At 36.0% G+C, this 17,074-nt stretch overlaps 1 pseudogene; it reads right to left on the bottom strand.

The window, feature by feature from the left end:
• The window catches only part of LOC149538413 (spermidine copper dependent amine oxidase 2-like), a 44,553-nt pseudogene extending 43,086 nt beyond the window's left edge, over positions 1–1,467 (bottom strand).
• Between the last annotated feature and the right edge of the window lie 15,607 nt (positions 1,468–17,074).

Raw genomic sequence — 17,074 nt, 5'->3', positions numbered from 1 at the left:
ACTTCTCTGTCAAATTCCCCTTCTGGTCCAACTTCATCTTCTTCGTTGTCATCTTCACTTTCATCACCTACGGCCACAGTTGCTCCTCTACGGAGCTCCTCCTGCAATGCGTGTACCTGCCTTTGAAGGGCTCTAACCTCCTCGAGATTAATAGCTCTGGCCCTTTCGCCATGCTCTCTTCATGGAGGCATCTTCTTGACTCAAACCCACAACCACACAGTCCTGGTGCAAACTGCCTCACAGTCGGCCCTCTGTCTACACACTCAGGAAAACCAGCTCTGATACCACTTGATGGGGACACAACCCAAGAATAGAATGGAAACAACCGAAAAGGGAAATTGTATTAACTGAAAAAAATAAGCTAGTACATTCAGTACAAAGAAAATAAACTTCAAAACATGCCCTAAGGGCTTACAATAGCATAAATGTGGAGATAATTTCTCCTTTCAGTACCTCTTCTCAAACTCCACTCCGAACTGCCTTTTACAATGCCAGAAATCCCCTTAAATAGACCCCAAAGGGTTAAGACTAGGAGTACATTCTAGAAAGTGCTAGTAGGCATCCACCAATGAAATAGAAGGTTCCAAAAGCTGTGTTAGAAGTCGACGCAAATCTAGAAGAATCCAGAAATGATAACCGAACTTCTGGGAGGCATAACTTTTGAACCGTAGCTCTGATTGACAAACCGTTTACATTTTCAGAAAGCTCTCAAAGCACTCTATAGCCCTATTGACAAGCTATGCTCATCCCCCATTTTTTGGCCCTTTTTGAGGTCATTTAATGCCCCTAACCTAACTTTGAAGCATTCTTAGGAGGTCTCCACAACTCGAAAAACTGCAATAACTTTCAAACCGTGGGGCCTTTTGACTTGATTCTTTTTCTAGAATGCTCTAAATTATAATTACATTCATCTAGAAAATTTACACCTCCTACTTTGCCAAAATGATGGCTCAATTACATACTCCTATTTTTTCAGGATTTACACGAACACTGATAGTGGAACTGTGAGAATTGGAACCTTTATTTGGCCCAAATGGGTATCCAAAAATGAAAACACATGAAACAAAAACTAAGTCTAAGTACATTTTTTTGGGTGACATAGGATTGCCCTTATACCTCTGGATGCTCCTGCATCATGCATCTATTTCCAAGAAGTCTAGGTGGTTAGGCTATGGAGTGGTTCTCACACTTACCTATGGGTATCAAAACAATTGATGAAATTGCTAACTTGTTTGTCCAACATTACTCTCACAACATACAACACCTAGTTAACATTTGAGACTCGTGCAAACTCAAACAAAGAATTGTGGAACCTTTCCTCACATTCCTTGAAAGATGGAGACAACTTTACACCAAATACTCATGCAAAATCTCGGAAGAAAAGAAACTTGACATCTTTATGGATAACCTCCTACCTAATTTTGGGTATAGAGTTCAACTTCAAGGTCCACGTACCTTCGAAGACATGGTCACGCAAGATATTTGGATAAAGGAATTTATGGTAAACAAGCATAAAATAAACCTTCAAAAGGACACTAAACAAGGGTCAACCTCTAATAAAGAGAAGTCTAGATATGTGAACAAAAATTGAGAGGTTGTACATGATAGAGTTGTTGATTACATTACTCCTAAACCTACCAAGGTAGTGTTCAATCTTAAAAATTATCTCAAAGCATCCAAGAATGTTGAGAAAACTCCTCCTAACAATAAGAAATCTAAGAACAAACCAAGGAAATCATAGGCTACATGCCCTAAACAAGATTTTACACCTCTTGGTGAACCTTTGGACATGGTTTACAAGACCTTGTTACAAAAAAAACTCATTTCTCTGTTGGACAATTCCTGTCCTTATGATCCGCAACCACAACCACCATGGTGGAATGAAAATCCATCTTGTGAATACCATCAAAACAAAGGTCACAATACTAGTAACTATATCAACTTGCATCACAAAATCCAAGATCTAATTGATGATGGTGACATTGTTGTTGATGGACATAACAAGAACTCAAATCACAAGGCTTTCAAGGAGCCATTCCCTCAATATGAAAAAGGATAAAACTTGAAACCAAAGCCTAACAACAAGGTCAACTATACATACTCTAACAATGATGATGACATAGTCCATATGGTTAAACCAGTAGGTGTTGAGTATTATGACATTATCACCATCAAGGGTAAACAAGACAAAACTAAACCTAAGACACCATTTGTCTTAAGGGGCCCTACTTCCAACACATCTAATAGTGAGTCATCACAAACTTGTGCCAATGCTATTATGCATTCTCGTGCCAAGTTAGTACTCAAAGCGCCCATGCCTTCTGCTCCAAAGATAGAACAACACAAAGATATACTTCTTGTTGGTCCATATAGCAAAGGAACAAAACTTTCTAGTTATAGTATACTTGATCAGTTACAGCAAACAAATGCTCAAATCATGATCTTTGAACTACTCAAAATCTTTCCTGCTCATAGGTAGATTCTTGACAAAGCCCTCACTAAGGCAAGTGTCCCTCAAGATCTTGATATTAAAAGGTTCTAATCTATGGTAGGTCATCTGACTTCACCTTACTATGACTTTCTCTGAGGAAGACAACAATTGATTGAATCACCCACATAATCAACCTCTATACATTGAGGTTATGATACACTAGAAATGTGTCTGACATGTGTTTGTCGATAATGGAGCTAGTTTGAATACTATCTCTGCTACTTTTCTTAAACAATTAGAATATTCTAAAGAGTCTATTGACCCTCAATGCAAGATAACTATCAAAGCGTATGAAAAAGTTGAGCAAAAATCTTTGGGTCTTGTTGTGTCACCTCTCCAAGTTGGTCTTGTTGAAAGGGATGTCACTTGTCAAGTCTTGGACATTCCCTTATCTTACAATATTCTTCTAGGAAGACCATGGATACATGAGATGCATGTTGTACCTTCCACTTATCATCAATGCATAAAATTCCAATTTCATGGCTCTGAAGTCACTATACCTACAAGTACTAGCTATACTTGTAACATGCTAAAATCTTTTGTAAACTTCATACCTACTAATAGAGAGTCTACAGATTATCATGATAAGAAGTTAAAGCAAACCGAGAAGTCACTAAAGCTGAAAGAAACTAGAATGGGTGAATATCAAATGGAACCTATTCTATCATTGACATCTCTTCTTGAATCTCCCCGTCATTATGGGAGACCCTCTGAAGCAAAGAGATCTTTTGTGTTGAAACCTCAAACCATGTATATTGGTACATTTGTCAAAGCTATTGTCCCTCTTGAGGAGGAAAGTGAAAATAGAGCTATTGCTGCATGGATCTATAAAGAAGAAACTCCAGTTGACCTCACAGAATAGTCTCGTGAAATTACTCAAGAGAAGTATGGTCTGGGTCTTAAACTCATGAAATGGTTTGGCTACAAGGGAACTAGTCCTATTGTATGCAATAAAAATGGTCTAATTGATCTGGTCAAAGTGATAGCTAGGAGGAACCGAGATACATCTAGTCTAGGCTTCAAGAAGATTCCCTCCCATCTAGGGATCACAAGTTGAGTCTGATAATCATGAAGATGATGTTGATGATGAGGATTCTTATTTATATCCCATTCCTAATTATCTTTCTAAATTCTTTGCTAAACCTAATATTTTTTACCAAGTATTAGCACCATGGATGGTGATGGTGATTCTTCTGATGATACTACTAATTCACATAATACCCAATAAGAACCAGAAGAGTCTAGTCATGCTTTGCACATTGAGTATCTTTGTAAAAATCTAAATGATTAAGGAGAGTTTGACCATATCACTATTCGGGAATTTTATAGTCTATCATCATGTAGCACAGATTCTAAGGAATATGAATTTGACTCTCTCAGAGGCAACTATAGACAAAGATATAGATCAAGTTCATGTCTATAAAAACTTCCTCAAAGTAGGTGAAGCATCTAGGGTTAGGTTGGATGAGTCTTATCCAACTGGTGTCATTGAGTCTTTGATTAATGAAGTTAGAATTCAGAGATATTTGAACACACTTATGGACAAAGCCACTCTAGGTCTCAAATTATTTGTTCGAGCATTTGATGATTATACTATGAATGTTATTGAACCATCACTTCTCTTTCACTCACCTACCCTAAGCTCATAGACTATAATTCTAATGCATCTAGCGAAGTCCCTACATTCCAAAATGACTACTCTTGCCTATTACTTAAACATTGTCAAACCTGTAACATCTTCTACTAGTGAAAAAAGTGTCAACATGACTAAAGCTGACATCAAATATCTCAATCATACAAAAAAAAAGAAAAGAAATAAAAGGTCCAATGGTGAATACCACATTGTGGCAGTATCAAAACCTAAAAAAGTAAAAACAAAAGACATATCCAAGGGTGAAAACCTCTCTGAGGCACCTGTAGATGAGATATTTGATGCACTTCCTAGTCATTTTTAGGAAAGATCATTAGTGTTGATAGAGCCAACATAGCCAATCAACATGGGAACAGAAGAACATCCTCACATGATGCATCTTGCATAGTCATTGTCTCTGGAGGAAAAGGAAGAATTCATTGCCTTCTTCCAAAAGAAAAAGATAAACTTTGCATGGACATATTTAGACATGTCAGGATTAGATCCTGATCTCATAATACATCACTTATCCATCACGCTAGGAGTTAAACCAATCAAACAAAAACTCAAAAAAATGCATCTTCATGTTGCATTGATTGTCAAAGTTGAACTGGAAAAGCTTTTGAAGCTGGTTTCATCCGAGCTATTGATTTCTTTGAATGGATATCAAACATTGTTCCTGTCTCCAATCATGATAAATCTATCTAAGTTTGTATAGATTTTTGAGATATGAACTTAGCATGTCCAAAGGATGATTTTCCACTCTCCAACATTGATATGATAGTGGATATGACTGTAGGATCTGAAATGTGCTCACTCATGGATAGATTTTCTAGTTATAATCAGATCAAAATTACATTGAAAGATTAAGAAAAGACTACTTTCACTTGTGCATGGGGAACTTTCTACTAGAATTTGATGCCATCTAGCTTGAAAAATGCTAGTGCTACATATTAGAGGGTAGTTACTACAATTTTTCATGACACGATGCATAAAACAATGGAGGACTATGTTGATGATACCCTAGTTAAGAGTGAAAAATGCAACACTCACCTTCAAGATTTGGGACCTATCCTAGATTGCATGGAAAATTTTAGTTTGAGACTTAACCCCAAGAAGTGTGCATTTGGTGTGACATCTAGGAAACTACTTGGCTACATTATGTCTACAAAAGGAATTGAGGTTGATCTAAAGAAAGTTCAAGCAATTATGGACATGCCTCCACCTCATAATATTAGTCAAATGAGGGCTTAGGAATACTTCAATCCATCCACAAATTCATCTCACAGCTCATAGATAGGTCACAACCTTTTACCAAGATGCTACATAAAGGTGTGAAATACAACTGGCGTCAAGATTGCAAGTAGAGCTTCATACAGATAAAGCAATACCTTGCTAATCCACCGAACTTGATGCCTCCTATTCATAGGAAGCCTCTTATCTTGTATATTTTAGCAACAAAATCATCTTTGGGTATCTTGCTAGCCCAAGAAGATAATGATAACAAGGAAAGAGCTATCTAATATCTAAGTCACACACTGATTTCTTATGAAATGAATTATAGCATCATTGAGAAAGCTTGCTTGGAAGTTGTCTTTTCTTCTCAAAAGTTGAGACACTACATGCTTGCTCATACTACGTGACTTGTTGCTAAAATTGATCCACTAAAGTACTTACTCAGCAAGGTAGCTCTAATGGGAAGATTAGCTAAGTGGGTCATGATTATAGGCAAGTTTGACATTCAGTATGTTGAATGAAAGGCTATCAAAGGACAAGCAATTACTAATCAGTTAGTAGAAGCACGAGAGTACTCTTCCACTCAACATTGACTTTATTAATGAATCAATTCTAATAATTACACATCAAACTTGGATGATGTTCTTCGATGGTTCATTCACACAACAAGGATTAGGTGTTGGACTCTTGTTCATCACACCACAAAGGTGCTCACTACCTAAGGCATACAAGATTGTATTTCCTTGTACAAATAATATCACAGAGTATGAAGCTCTCATTAATGGCATGAAGATTGCAGTTGAATGGAGAGTGGATCAATTAAACATCTTTGGTGATTCATAGCTTATAATCAACCAGTTTAATGATGTATATCAGACAAAGGATGTGAAATTGATTCCTTATAAATGCATGGTGGTTGACTTGAAGAAATACTTTGCTCACATCACTTTTCAATAGAATCCTCAGGTAGACAACAAAGTGGTTGATGCCATGGCTACTCTTGCTTCCTTGTTATAGATGCCAAAAAATGATCTCTGATACGAGTTCCTAGAGGAAATGTTACTCTGCTTATGACTCTCCCAAATCTAGGATGATCTATTCTATTTTAGGACACAAATCATCTCACTACCACCACATATACTCTTACTTATGTGACCAAACCATTCCAAACAATCTAACCCGGAATGAAGGACGTCACCTTATTCGTAATACTTCATGGTATGGTATTATTGTTGATGACTTGTTTAGGAGAGGTCTCGACAAAACACTCCTTAGGTATCTAGAGGCCGATGAGTCCAAATATGCATTAGTAGATGTACATGAGGGTATTAGTGGATCTCACTCAAATGGCTTCACACTAGCTCATAAACTTATTAGAGTTGGTTACTATTGGCCGAACATGGAGCAAGAGGCAATCAAATATGCTAAATCCTATAAGAAATGTTAGATCCATGGGAATCTAATTCACGCTCTAGCTAGAGATCTAATTCCATTTGTTACACTATGTCCATTTCAACAGTGGCCCTTTGATCTCATGGGTCAAATTCACCCATCTTCTTCAAATGGACATAAGTTTATCATTACTGCTATAGAATACTTCACTAAGTGGGTAGAGGTAGTCCCTCTTTCCATAGCAAATAGCAAAAGTGTAGCTTTGTTCATTATGAATTACATCATATGTAGGTATGGTGTACCTTCCTCCATTATTACTGAAAATGAAGGATAGTTTAAAAACAAAGATCTTAAGGAGTTATGTAAAAGGTTTAGAATCACACAACATTAGTCTTCTATTTATTACCCCCAGGGTAATGGTCAAGCAGAATCATCAAACAAAGTGATCCTTAAGATTTTTCATCACATAGTTAGTAAATATGGAAGGGGCTGGCACCTTCAAATTAATCTAGCTTTATGGGCTTATAGAACAAGTATCAAAACTCCAACGGGTACAACACCCTTTGCTTTAGTATATGGAGTAGATTTTATGCTTCCCATTGAGGTTGAGATTCCTACTTTGAGAATCGCCATAAAGGGCCTCATCATTGATGAAGACTATATAATATCTCAGCTTCAAGAGCTAGAATTATTAGATGAACATTGGCAAGTGGTGTGCGATCATCTCCAAGCTTATCAATAGTGTATGTTTAGAAGTTACAATAAGAAAGTTAAGCCATGTGACTTCCAACTAGGTGATCTCATTCTGAGAGAAAACCCTAAGAATTAGCAATGAGTATAAAAGGGGAAGTTCAAACCCAACTGGCTTGGTCTGTACATAGTCACTATAGTGTTTGGATCTAGTACTTACCAACTTTCTATAGCTGAGGGAGAGGCACTCAAGGAGCTCATCAAAACTCTCCACCTAAAGTGGTTCTATAGTTGATTTGATCTCAGAAGCTCTATGTATATATTTAAATGTCCTAAAAAAAATCTTAAAATTGCAAAAAGTCTTTAAAAAATTATTAACCTGGTTAAAACCTTGCAATAGGCACCTTAGTAATACCAAAAAAATTGAAAGATTCAAAAATACAAAAAAAAAATTTAAAACGAAGAAAATACAAAAAAAAATTGAAAAACAAGAAAAGTGTCATTGGTGAAAACCTAGAAATAGGCATCGTGGTAGCAAAAAAATAGAATCTCTACCAAGAAGGTGAAAATCTGGTAAACATGCACCTCTTGTTTAACTGCTATATCTCACAATGCATCTTATGGCTCTTGTACCAGTTGCTTTCCTACTTTTATTTCATGCTTTCACTCATGTATCCATGAATTGAATATTGTCATAACTTGGGGGCAACCCCTGCAATGTCATAGGAGTCTCTCATGTCAGTCACCAGTTTTTCTAACTGTGTCTATCTACTATCACAAGTGTCACTTAGAGATTCCTCTCATAGAACATCTCTTGTGTCAGTCACCAGTTGTTTTAAATGTGTCTGTCTACTATCGCTAGTGTCGCTTAGAGATTCATCTCATATAACATCTCTCACTTCAGTCACCAATTATTCTAAGTACGGTTGTCTACTGTCGCTAGTGTCACTTAGAGATTCCTCTCATGAAACATCTCTCATGCTAGTCACTAGTTGTTCTAACTATGTTTGTCTATTGTCACTCAATTTACTATCAAGGTTCTTCTTATTGAAGATTCCTCTTTGAATTTAGTCACCAATTATTCTAAATATGTCTATCTACTATCAACCTCCTACTGAAGAGATTTCTTCCATATATGTTTTGAACATTGACACTTGACATCAATCCTATAACATGAAAATTGAACTAGAAAAGATGAATTTGTTTTGGATGTATTGAGCTTTTCTTTGTTTTCTTTGCTTTTGCTTTATCATGTCTCCTTGAGCAACTCAATGATGTAATTTTTGACTAAAGAAGTAAGGATTGGGGGCATGATCTTTTCTTTTCTTTCTATTTGTGGTTTAGTTCCAATGATTTGAGGCATACATATAAATGTGGTGTCCACTATAAGAGCCTCCATCTTGTATTGGATGGTCATATGTACCTCGACTCCTTTTATATGGATAAATCAATGAGGTTGGTTCTTCTCCTTGCTTGTTGGAGTGAACTCTTTATGCTACAATAAATATTGACACTCATCCTGCTAAGTGAACGTACAAGTCATTGCAAGTATATATGGAAACTTTTGTCTTAGGTTACAGATACAAGTGTTGTTGCGGACAGAATACTTACTGATTACTTAGCATAAGAGGGATCTCCCATGTGTCTAGTGTGTCTGCATGCAAGAAACATTTTGGTCATCCTAGCATTTATGCTCTGATGCTTATGTTCACTTGCTATTTTAAAAGGGAAAAATGTTCTGGTCATTCTGGCTTCTTGTGCCACGAATGATTACATTTAATCCAGACAAAACTAGAACATATGTCCTATTCATATTTCCATGATTGCAATATCAGTGGGAATTGTATGATGTATGGGGTTTCTCTATATGCTCAGTGATGAAAATTTTTGAAGCTTGGTAACTAGACCTTGGGTTGCATCTAGTTTAAGGTTGCATCTAGCATATGGTTGCATTGCATATTTTTCTTGCATAAGTTTGATCATTGATTTACTTGCATCCTTTGTGATGTGGGATTTTTGGCTTCTTCAAAGTATCATGTTTCTTCATGACTACACAAACGATTGATTAATCACCCTCTTGGCTACTTTGACTACTTTGAATCCATTTTCGAGATTGAATTCAAAATTTGACACACTTAAACAGTTCAAAATCACATTTTAAAATTTTGAGACTGACATGATCGAACACTTATGCAGTCCATTTTTTTGATACTTTGTAAATCTTGAAATCTTTTCAAATCACACTTTCTTCAAACTTTCTAAAATTTCTAGAAAAAGTCAAACTTGGTCAAAATTGGTCCTTTAGACCTCGAAATCACTTCAAATTGGATTCTATATTTCTTTTGATTGTGTTAATCTCTTCTATATTTCTTTAGATCATTCTAATCTCTTTTATATTTCTTCAGATCATTCTAATATCTTCTAAATTCTTCTAATTATTCTAATCTCTTCTATATTTCTTCATATCATTTTGATCTCTTCTAAAAAAATTTGATCATTTCGATCTCCTCTATTTTTCTTTAGATCATTCTAATCTCTTCTATATTCTTTTGATCATTCTAATCTCTTCTATATTTCTTTAGATTGCTTTGATCTCTTCTATATTTCTTCTAATCATTCTGATCTCTTTTATGTTCTTCTAAACCTCATATTTCTTCAGTATCTTTTAACATACTGCACTACATCACATTTCTAGTGTGTCATCTTTCAATTTTGCTCCCAAGGGGCCTAGATGATTACATCATTGAATCTATATTTTAACTCAATCTAAATCTTATGTCCTCATCACTCGGGGTATCTTTCTCCCTTCTATCTAGCATCTATGTTATCTATCTCATCTTTTGATTAGCTGATCACATCTTATAACATTTCTGGTCAGAGTTTGATAGACAGGTATTGAGACAGTCTAAGCCTTGACTCTTGAGGATCAAGCCTCATTCTAAAGATGATTCTATGACTCATGATTGGATCTTACTATCTTTCATGGACCATTATTTTGGTGTGCTATCTAGACTCTGGGGGATTAAGCTCTATTCTAGAGATAATTCCAAATTCTTGCTAAAGATTAAGCTTTGATCTAGAGATAATCCTAACTTTTGCTAAGGATTAAGCCTCTTTCTAGGGATAATTCTATGAATTGTCTTTAATCTTTTCATCTTTTAATGGACAGGTATCGGGATAGTCTAAACCCTGACTCTTGAGAGTTCAGTCTCGTTCTAGGAATAATTCTATAAAATTTGACAATCTTTATGCAATCAACTTTGGTATCTAGGTGTTCTATTTGGATCCCTTAAGGTTAAGTTTCATTCTGGAGATAACCTTTAAAAGCTAATCAATTGGTCTCTGTATCATCAATTTTAGAACCAATCTCATTTCTTAATCTATACTTCTAATTTCTTTGAATCAAATGTGTTGCTCACACATTCATTCAAAGAGGGGCAAATGTAATACCCCAAAATTGGCACATTGCCATATTAACCAACTTTGGTTTATTCAGTTATTCCTAAGTCCTATTTTACTTGGCAATTCTAATTCTGATAATCGCTACTTGACCTAGGTGTCAAAAAGGAACTAGTTAACTACTTTTATCACTCAAAAAAGAACCAATTAACTCCTTTTATCACTCAAAGGCAACCAATTAACTCCCTTTTCTTGAGGAATTTTCCTTTATGACTGGCTCTCCTCTTCAATCTTGACCATCTATTCTGATTAATCTTGACCGTTGATCACCTCTTGGATTCTATAAAAGAAGCTCTCCATTCGTCATTACAGAGGTTGAAAATTTGAATTTGCGTTGAACTTATGTTGAAATTCTTACTCACTTTGCTCACATTTGCATAGCTTTATTGCTTTCATTGTAATATCATTTAGATTTTAAATATGCATCCATTTATTATACTATGCTTCTTCATTTCTTAGATTAATAATTGTATCTCTCATCTAGATTAATTGCACTTTCATTTAGCTGTATAAATCCTTCGTTCTAGAGGTCTGGTTGCCCGTTTCTCATTCTGAGAGTAAAGGCATAATCCTTCTAGTTAGAAGGCAACAGGCCATTCTATTAGACTTTTCAGATAAATAATACAATTTTTATTTCAGGATGATCTCATAGGTAATGACCATGTTGAAGTGTTTGTGAGAATCTAAGGCCCACATTTCACACTCACATGCCCCACTTCTTTGATTCATCTCATTTCTTGTTTAGGCTTATGTATTTACAAATTTTGAAATGAATGAGAAAGTAATGTGATGTCCAAATTTTGTAGAATGGATAAAATTTTGGTTTGAGCATGCTTTTGTGTTGTTGGGAATATTAGGACCAAAGGGTATTTTAATTTTTTAAAATTTTGAATCTTTTTCCATGGCCATTCATAATAGAAATGGCTTGGGATTGGTTTTTGGTCTAAGTTGCATTTTGGAAAAAGTTGGATTTTTATGGTTCCTATGTGCTTTTACAATGTGGAGTAATGGCTTTAATATATGAAATTGTGAATTTGTAAGAGAATTCAAGTTAGCTTTACATAATTTGAGCTATGTGAGTGTGCTTCCATGTATTTCTTTTATGGCTTTCTTTTGCACAATTTGAGTTGCAACCATGAATGGTTGGAAGTTGGTGTTGAGATCACATCCCTAGCATAGAGTATGTTCCTAATTGATGGGATCTTGAGAAACCCATAGTCTTAGTTGGGGCCAATTGAGTGTTCCTAATATCACAAAAGAAGTCTAATTATTTGAATATTTTGTGCCTTTATGTTTATAGCCCTGGCATTTGCCTTGTTTATTGATTTATCATGTGCTTTTGTTGAGTTCACTTTTGGTATATGTATATACAGTGTTGAGACCACATCCATGAGAATAGTTGAATTATGCCTAGGTGACAGGATCTTGGAAGACTCGTGCTCTTGTTTTGAGATTAATTGAGCTCACATTATTTTGCTTCTTCATGTATACAATTTGGAATATTGTATCACCTTACTTTTTATTTGTATTTGTTTCTTTGGTAGTTCTTTTACCTTTTGTTGAAATGATATGTGATGCAAGTGTTGACTTGATGGTCAAATCATTTATCTATTAATGACTCAACACTTAGTCAATTGGTTACATTACTACCAAGCTCTAAAGTTGCTATCGAGTATATCATACTGCTAGCAATGTAAGCCAAGTGTTTCAATTACTACCAAGTCAATTAGTTAGAATGCAGTTCATGTAAAGCTTTACAATATCTACCAAGAATTTGAGATAGAGTATAGTGTTAACCAAAATTTGTAGTGTCTACAGAGCTTGCTATGTTAACAAAGTGAATAAAGGTAGTGTTGACCGAGCCATGCAATGTCAACCAAGTCTACCAAGTTCTTCAATGTCCATCGAGTTATCCAGTGTTGATCGAGTTCTTATTACCCCAAGTGATTAGTATGGACTAAGCATCTACATCAATCGAGTGCCAAAGTCTTAGAGTGTTGACAAGTGTTGTCAAGTGTCAGAACATCACCTGAGTGGCCTTCAAAACCTAAGTTACATCAGTGAGCTAACTTTGTGAAGATTGTTTGTATTTAGTTTTGTAGCCAACTCCATAAAGTAATGAATTGGATTGGTACATACATAATATATTGTATCATATCCAAGTAATTGATAAGAACAAGTAGATGAGTACCAATTAAAGAAGGCTACAAGTAGTATAAGGAAAAGTAGAGACTTATTTATCACAACTAGGTGATCATTTTTATTCAAAGAAATCACATTCAACAAATCGAGTTGTAGATCAGAGATCAGCCACTGATTCATATTAACAAGTGCATTAGTCAAATCCTTTAACAAAGTGGACTTAACAGTCTCATTCTAAATCTCCTAACATAGTGCACACTTCATTATATATTGTAAATTCTCTCACAAGGTGGACCTAACAATCCTTATTTCTGAGACAAGGTGATCCTTTATCCCCCATCCTTTTTGTTATTATGGCTGATCACTTGGGGAGATTTATTGGGGACTTGGTCCAAAGAGGTTTGATTAAGGGCTTACAACCTTCTTCCCATCCTTTAATTTGTTCTCATGGACAATTTGTTGATGATACCATCTTCATGGGTAAGGCTGAAGTGAAGGAAGCTAGAATTTTAAAGCAAGCTATTAACTTATATTCTTCTACATCAAGACAATTGGTTACCTGGAATAAAAGTGATGTGTTCTTTATTAACACCCCTATCTACAGACAAATTAAAATTTCTAAAATCCTAGGATGTTCTATAGGATCTCTCCCATCCTCTTACTTGGGGCTTCTCCTAGGCTTGAAGGTCCCTGATGCTTTCTAGGAAGATCTTATAAACAAATTCAACAAGAAACTGGCGGGATGGAAATGAAATCTTTTAAGCCAGGCTGGTAAGTTAACTCTTCTCAAAGCCTATCTCCAAAGCATACCTACTTATGCTCTAAGTCTTTTCAGAATTCCTTTTAAATTTTCTGAATCAATTGATAAAATTCAAGGAAATTTCCTATGGACTAGCTCTAAGGAAAAAAGGAGAATGCCTTTAATTGCTTGGGATCAAGTTTGTAAACTCCACAGTGAAGGGGGATTGGGAATCTGGAAAATCAGAAGTATGAATAAAGCCCTTTTAGCCAAACAGGGGTGGAGAGTTTACCATGACAACAAAGAGTGGAGTATCATATGGAAACATAAGTACCTCTTCAATGCAAAATCCCTTCTTGATTTCTTCGCCTCTCTTGATGTTATCCATTCTTCCTCCATATGGGAAGCTGTTCAGGGGACCAAGAAATTGGTAATGGGTTAAAGGTGAAATTTTGGGAGGATATCTAGCTTAAGGACCATCCCTTGATTGGAGACTTTCATGAAAAGGCTTTAGTTGACCAATGCAAGCAGAGATTTGGCTCTCTAGTAAGTCATTATTGGCAAAATGATTCATGGGTGATTTTAACTGATTTTGATCAAGGTTTCAGTAATATCCAGCTATCCCTAAATGATGTCTCTCTTTACCCTTATCTTGAGGATGAGATTATCTGGCATGGTGATCTTAGTGGTCAATTTTAAGTCTCTTCTATCTTTGCTTCAAAGGATAAGGGTAATCAACCTTTCTAGTCACATGCTTGGATTAAGGCTCTCATACCCAAAATTAACATATTATTTTGGATTCTTCTCCAAAACAAAATTCTGACCCTTGACAACTTGCAAAAAAGAGGTATAAATGTGGTTAATAGGTGTACTTTATGTAGAAATGGACTTGAAGATAGAGATCATATGTTTTTGAGTTGCTCTTATACCCAAGAAGTCTTGACTGAGATTTTGAATTTTTGGGGCATGACATGGGTCCATCAAAAAAATGTGGATCTTTCTTTCAAAAGTTGGAGCTGCCCCTCAAAGGATCTTGATGCTTAATTTCTTTGGAAATTAACCCTCCCTCACCTTTGGTGGGGAATCTAGAAAGAAAGAAATAATAGAATGTTTAGAAATAAAGATCTTACAGGATGGATGCTTGGTCAAAATATCATCAGAGCCTTCAAGGAGAATTTTAAATCTCGGAGGAAGTCTGGTCAAACCTTCCAACTTGATAACCCTTTATGATCTCAAGGATCTAAATTGAAAATTTATAATCCTAGATCGATCATAAAATGGTTTGTTCCCCCTAATGGATGGATCAAAGGGAACTTTGATGGAGCTACTAAGGGAAACCCATGAAGAGCAAGATGTGGAGGTGTTCTTAGAGATCATGTGGGAAATGTTATTGATGCTATAGCAATCCCTATTGGTCACTCAAATAGCCATATTGCCAAAGCTACTGTTGCCCTCTATACCATTAAATTAGTTGTTGATTTGGGGTATTCCAAATTATGGTTGGAAGGTGATTCTCTGAATATTATTAATACCCTAAATAATAAAAATTCTATCTCATGGTCTATAGAGGTTACGGCTGTGGAAATAAAACCTTATTTCAAAAATTTGAAAAAGTGGTCATTTCCCATACATATAGAGAAGCCAATGGGGCTGTTGACTAGATAGCCAATCATGCAGTTCAAATGGGGCATAAGGTGAGGTGGCTTGATGAATTAAACAAGCACATGGATCTTAAAGTGATTATTAATTATGATGCTATTCATTCCAAAGTGGAACAAATTTACTTGGATTAGAAATTTAATGATTTGGGGGAGTGGCCTTACGACTGTCAGATTACCTTCCCCGAGGAGGTACATTCATGTGAAGGTTATGCGCTCTTTGCACATATCATCAAAAAGCAAACTTCGCATTTGAGTTACCAAAAACTAGTCTCATTTCAACCTCTCTACTATCGGTATCTGGGTGTCTCTAGTTTTTTGTTCACTTTGTAAAATGGGGGATGAATCGAGGAAGCAGTAGCCCAAAAAATGTGATGACTAGAAGGCTAGGCAGGACGTTTGAAAGATTCTCCAGAGAGGGAAGGTGGTCAATTTTCTAGAGCATTTGCATGGATTCAAACCCCATGTCACCACCGCCTTCTTCAAAAATTGGGTCGATGACAAAGTTACTCTCCATGGAGTCACTATGAAACTTACTGAAGAATTCATTGCCGAGGTTACTGGGCTCCCCATGGAGGGAATTAAATTCTTAAAAAAGACCAGCATTTTCAATGCGGCGTACAAAAAAATTCTCAAAGATGGATGCTGAGGAGAAGCAATTGGAGAAGAATGGAGACTTCTTTGATGTGCAATAGATTAAAGATATTTGGCATGATGTGCATGGTTGTATCCGTGAGTACTTTATCCTTGATGGTAGGAATAAAAGAGTGCACAAATTCCTCTTTGTCTTTCTTAACCATTTTAGGTATAAGGACAGAATTTCATTCCCTTTCTATTTGCATTTCTCTTTGCTTCAAAGCTTGTATGCCCATAGAAAGAAAGTGTCATGACCCATCTTACATGAAGGTCTAATATTGCTCATAGAAGGTTTTTGTAAAAATAAATCCATTACTTTGTCTTCCTCCACTGGCAAACATAAGGATTCTCAATCCATAAAATGTAAAATTGATGAGAATGTTAAAGAGAAAGATAAGGCAAAACTGAAACCCTCTAGCTCTCGAAGACAAATTGTTGAAGAGGATTCTAAGGTGGAGAGTACTGAAGGCTCAAATAAGGATGTCCCAGAGGAAGAGGAAGGGATGGATGCTAGGGAGTTTAGCTCTAACCTACAAGGTTATCCAAGAACAAAAGGAAAAAATGAGAAAGGGAAAAACGAAGAAACAATTGAGAATAACTCAAAATAGAACAAGTCTGATAATGAGGGTACTCAGACTGTGTTCAGGAGAGGTGATAAAGATAAGGATAATTTAATTGATGATCCATCCATTATGAGTGAGGAGAAAAACATGGGGAAGGCTTCCACCCCTGCAAAGGAGACTGAGGGACAAGATAAGGAGGTCCCTAGTCAACATGACCCTGTGGAGACTGGAGAGAAGGAGTTGCTGGATGGGGAGGAAAAATTTGATAAAGTTGTGTCCTTGTCACATTCCATTGCTAAAGACGCGGGTGACTCCCCGGAGAGGGAAACCAAGCTTTCCTTCTTGCATTCTACCAAACTTAAAGCTGATTCTTTCCTCCAATTCAATTCTTGGATTTATAATGAAATAATGGGGTTGAAGAAGAAAGTATAAACTTTG

This window comes from Cupressus sempervirens, chromosome 9 (assembly GCF_028749045.1).
Source record: "Cupressus sempervirens isolate cs-2001-9-10 chromosome 9, ASM2874904v1, whole genome shotgun sequence".
In the NCBI taxonomy this organism is placed as follows: Eukaryota; Viridiplantae; Streptophyta; class Pinopsida; order Cupressales; family Cupressaceae; genus Cupressus; species Cupressus sempervirens.
Note: the sequence above shows the minus strand (reverse complement) of the source record. Positions and strands in the feature narration are given on the sequence as shown.